Source organism: Chinchilla lanigera, unplaced genomic scaffold (genome assembly GCF_000276665.1).
Source record: "Chinchilla lanigera isolate Chin_1 unplaced genomic scaffold, ChiLan1.0 scaffold00051, whole genome shotgun sequence".
In the NCBI taxonomy this organism is placed as follows: Eukaryota; Metazoa; Chordata; class Mammalia; order Rodentia; family Chinchillidae; genus Chinchilla; species Chinchilla lanigera.
In genome coordinates, this window is record NW_004955452.1 from 2,195,781 (window position 1) to 2,201,413 (window position 5,633).

Genomic DNA, 5,633 nt, shown 5'->3' on the forward strand with positions numbered 1-5,633 from the left:
TGCTTCTTTACCCATTCATTTCCAGAAGGCAGCTCAGAGGCAGAGGAGGACACGGTTCTTGCCCACCCGGACGTGGTTCGTCATTTTTAGAGAAATGAGCACCTCAGAGTCCTGCGCTAAGCACACAGTAGCCACCCACCCTGTGGCAGGTTGGGGGCCGGAGGACAGAGGTGAGTGAGAGGCCAGGGAGAGCCCTGGCCACTGGAGAGAGGAGGTTCGCACTCGGCTACTGTGCAGGGCTGCACACCCGGCCACCGCCCAGCAAGCCGTTGTTGGGGTCTGAGCAGAAAAATGCAACATAAAAACCTGTAAATTCGTCTCTTTTTCTTTCCTTTGATACCATGCAAGAAAGCTTGGTACCATAAAAGACATGCATAAGTATTTTTTAATATTAATACCCCATTAATATTCACTCATTAAAAAATTGGGGTCAGAGCAATTAGATGAAGAAATAAAACAAATAAGGATAGTAAAGGGAGAAGTTTAATGATCGTTATTTGCCTTTGACATGATATTCTACATACAAGACTCCAAAAACTCCACCAAAAGACTTTTAGATCTATTAAACAAATTCAGTAGCATAGGTGGAAACAAAGTCAATGCTCAAAAATCAATAGCCTTCCTGCACACAAATAACAAACTCACTGAGAGAGAAATCAGGGAAACAACACCTTTCACCATAGCATCCAAAAAATTACATACCTAGGAATCAGTCTGATGAAGGAAACAAAGACCTCTACATTGAAAATTTTGGTACTCCAAAAAAGGAGATCAAAGAGGATATCAGGGGCTGGGGATTTAGCTCAGCGGCAGAAGCGCTTGCCTGGCAAGTGCAAGGTCATGAGTTCGGTTCCTGGTACCGGAGAAAAACCAAAAAAAACCAAACAAACAAAGATGATATCAGAAAATGAAATATATCCCTTGCTCTTGGGTAAGAAGAACCAATATAGTGAAAATGGCTACCTGGGTGTGGTGGTGCACTCCTATAATCCCAGCACTGGGAAGGCTGAGGCAGGAGGATTGTTGCAAGTTTGAGAGCAGCCTGGGCTACAAAGTGAGCTCCAGGCCAGCCTGAACTGCATAGTGAGACCCTGTCTCAAAAAGACAAGGAAAAAAAAAAAAAAAAAGAATATGGTCATACTCCCCAAATTATTAAACAGATTTAATGCAATCTCTTTCAAAATCTCAAGAGCATATCTCATGGAATTAGAGAACATAATTCTAAAATTCATTTGGAGCCAGAAGAGACCTGGAATAGCAAAGATAATTCTGGGAAACAAAGGCAAGCCAGGGAGCATCACAGTCCCTGACTTGAAGTTATACTACAAAGCTGCTGTGATGAAAACATGGTACTGGCAAAAACACAGACTTAAGGATCAATGGAACAGATTAAAGGATATAGATACAAGTTCAGACATACTCAGCCACCTTATCATTGCAAAAGAGCCAAACATCTTCACTGGAAGAAAGATAGCCTCTTGAATAAGTGGTGCTGGAAAAACTGGCTTTCCACATGCTAGAGATTAGATTTATATCTTTCACTATGCCTTTGCCATGCACTAAACTAAAATCAATTTGAGTCAAAGCTATAAATATTAAGGCAGAAACACTAAATTGCTGGAAGATAAAATAGACAGAACTCAAAGACATTGGTGTAGGTAAAGACTTTATGAATAAAACCCCAATCACACAGGAACTATCACAATCAACAATTGGGATCTCATCTTACTATAAAGCTTTTGCACAGCAAAAGAAACCCCAACAGAGTGAAGAGACAGCCCACACTGTGGGAAAAAATTCTGCCAGCTGTTCCTCAGATAAAGGATTACTATTAAGAACATATAAAGAACTCCAAAAAATTAGACCCTCCAAATTTAAAGACCCAGTCCAAAAATGGGCATCTGAAATGAATAGACACTTCTCACATGAAGAAATAGGAAGGGCAAATAAATATATGAAAAAATGTTCAACAACACTTGTCATTTGAGAGATGCAAATTAAAAAAATGCTGAGATTCCATCTTGCCCCAGAAAGCATGGCTATTATCAAGAAATCAACCAATAACAAATGCTGATGGGGATGCGGGGCAAAAGGACCCCTTCTCCACTGCTGGTGGGGGTATAGTGTGGTGCAACCACTGTGGAAATCAGTGTGCAGATTCCTCAGAAAATTAGGAGTAGCCAGGTATGGTGGCACACGCCTGTAATCCCAGCACTTGGGAGGCTGAGGCAGGAAGATCATTGTGAGTTTAAGACCAGCCTGGGCTACAAAGTGAGCTCAAGCCCAGCCTGAACTGCACAGTGAGACTCTGTCCCCTAAAGACAAAAAGAAAAAGAAAGAAAGAAAGAAAGAAAGAAAGAAAGAAAGAAAGAAAGAAAGAAAGAAAGAAAGAAAGAAAGAAAAGAAAGAAAGAAAAAGAAAATTAAGAGTAGCGGTTCCATCTGACTCAGCTATTCCCCTTCTTGGCATCTTTCCCAAAGAATTAAAAGCATCATACCTCAGCGATATATGCACACCCACGTTTATAGCAGCATAGTGTGTAGTAGCCAAATCTGGAACACAGCCCAAATGCCCATCAACCGATGAATGGAAAAAGATTTGGGCATTTTTATACAATGGAGTCCTACTCTGCCATCAGGGAGGATAAGCCTGGGACATTTCTAGTTAAATGGATGCACCTTGAGACCATACTTAAGTGAAATAAATCAGACACATGTGTAAATATCATATGTTTCTCTGATACGAGAAACTGAAAGTGTAACTACATGATAGAATGCATAATAGATAGTGGGAAAAGGGAAGATAATGCTCAAATGAGAAGGGGAATGGTGGTGGGGGAGGAGTTGAGAGAGAGAAGGGACAAAAAGATAAAGGAGGAAAAACGGAAATAAAGCCTTTGTAAGAAAAATTAAACTCTCAGGGTTTGGAGTATGTGTGTGTGTGTGAGTGTGTGTGTGTGCACGCGCACACGCCCGGGCACATGTGTGTTGCAGTGGCTCAAACCCAGGTCTTTTACATGATAGGCAAGCACTCTATTTCTAAGCTGCACTCCTAGCCCCCTACTGTCAGTTTTGAAAAAGACCAAAAAAATACATGCAGAATTAGATAACAAACACTTATGTGAGAATCCTCCTGCAAAATTAAATTTCATATTTTTGTTTCATATTTTAAGAAAGATCACTACTTCATATTTTTGTTTCATATTTTAAGAAAGATCACCGGGTGGAGGCCCTTGGTACTCTGCCCAGCAGAGGCTCCTGGCATCATGGGAGTGGGGCGGTCTACCAATCACTTCGTGCTTTTCCTTTGGGGCATGAAGTGCGCTCATTCTTGCCTTTCCCCTTGAAGTGGGGTTTGGCCACATGGCTTGTTCTGGCCCGGGAGAGGATTTGAGATACAGGGTGTGTTTGTTACTTTGCTCGCCTCTGAGACAGGATATCCAACATCCATAACTTAAAGTGTAACAGAGAATGCCCCCCGCCAGCCAGGATACTTCAGTTTCTTAGTTCCTGTTTCAGTTCCGGTTGCTCCTGTCTCTTAGAAACTGCTGGTCACCGTGATGCACAGCTGGTCACTATGATGCACACTGTGTAAACCAATCCCTGATTGGCAGGCCATTCTGCCTCTGTACTTCCTGCTTGCTTATCCCATATAAGCCTTAGACCACCAGAGATCAGGGTCTGATATTCTGGGAGTGATCCCAATCCATGCTCGTTGACGTAAACAAATCTGCCTCCAATTAATAGAGGTTTCAGTCCATGGTCTGCTGGACCCAAGGCAGGACAGCATGGCAGAGAAGGGTTGCTCATCATGTCGTGGCAGACAGGAAGCAGGGGAACCCAGGAGGGAGCCACACCCTTCCAGGTCATGCCCAGTGTGGTCTTCAGACCAAAACCCCCCTTTTAACAGCAAGTCAGCTCTACCGCCTGTAACCCGATCACCTTTCAGAAGCCTCACCTGTGAGCATACGAGGCTTTAGGGGGACATCGGGCTATAAAGCAAAACACAGGGTGATGGGCCAAGCTCTCCCCTCCACCGCTGCACCCAGTGCTGCTAGTTTGCAGAGTTCCCTTCGCATGGCGTGATCCTCCCACTCACCACCGCTGAGTCAGAGGGAGGCCGGTTCTTTGATTAGAGAGCTTCGGTGAGGTCTGTCCCAGATGTATCTCCAGGTGCACACGTGGGAGACTTTCTCTGGGGCACTCTCTCAGGAAGGGAATGCTGAGTGGGAGGCTGGACTCACTTTCAGCTTAGTCACCGAATTGTCCTGCAAAATGAGTCTGCCTCAACCCTTGACCACCCCTCACGTTCCCCTCACACCCCAACCCCTCACCTTACAAGCGGCCCCAACTTTTGCTCCTAAAACCTCCTGGGACTCAACCCCGACCAAGCTCTCCTCCCCGCCCCCGTCATCCCCGCTCAACTTTTACAAAACCCAACAGCGGGGAGGCCAGGCCAGTCTGAGGGAGGGGAGGGAAGGGCTTGAGTCAGGCAGAGTACAGACTTCAGCATCCCGGAGGGGCCTGGGGAGGGGAGGAGAGATGACAGGAAGCTCTGCAACCACACAGACTTTCCTCACTTTTATTTGGTCCAAGGACTATGCCCGATGACAGGCAACCAGTGGTGTCACCAGGGCCCTGCAGTTTGCCAGGGCTGAGTGTCTACACCCACGCAAGGGTCAGGGAGGTGCCCCTGGGTCCTTCTCCAAAGCATTCGCAGAATAAAGGCAGTGAGATGCGTGCGACTCTGTGCCACGGCTGGTGTCCTGCACCCCCACCCCTCCCGGGGGGACTCTGCCCAGCCAGGGGAGGCAAGAGCCGCGATGACCACCTTCTCACCACACGAGGGCAGCACAGAGCCGGGAACTCTCACCCCAAACTGCCAACAATTTGATAAATAATTCAATATTTCTTTTTCTTTTCTTTCTTTCTTTCTTTCTTTCTTTTTTTGTTTTGGTATTTTTGAGACAAGGTCTCGCTATGCAATTCAGGCTGGCCTTGAGCTCACTTTGTAGCCCAGGCTGGCCTCGAACTCTCAACAATTCTCCTGCCTCAGCCTCCCGAGTGCTGGAATTACAGGCGTGCACCACCAAGCCCGGCAATCTTTCTTTTTCTTAAATCAAATCTTCGGTCAGTAATTTCATTTCTTGTGTAAAGATTAGGGTATCAATCAATTTTTGGCTTTTGATTTCTAAATCAAAGATATCAGCAGTCAACTTTTTGAAAACACACAATATCAATACTTTAGTTCTCTTTTAAAAGTTGCAAAGGAGCCTGGAATGGTAGCACAGGTGGGTGATCCCAGCATGTGAGAGGCTGAGGCAGGAGGATCAACACACATTCAAAGCCAGTCTGGTCTACATAGTGAGATCAGGGCCAGCCAGAACTACATGTGAAATGCTGTCTCAACAAAACAAAACAAAATGAACAAACAAAAAAAGTAAAGGAGCCATGTGTGGTGTCACATATTATAATCCCAGCTTCTTAGGAGGCTGAGGCAGGAGGATCTCAAGTTTGAACCAAGCCTGGACAATTTACTGATTTAGAGGGACTTTGTCTCATAACAAAACAAAACAGCCTGAAGATGTAGCTCAGCACGAAGGTCCTGGGTTTAATCCCCAGTACTGGGAGGAA

General features: G+C 45.2%; 1 pseudogene; it reads right to left on the minus strand.

The window, feature by feature from the left end:
- Window positions 1–226: 226 nt before the first annotated feature.
- LOC102004774 overlaps window positions 227–5,633 on the minus strand; it is a 41,803-nt pseudogene continuing 36,396 nt past the window's right edge.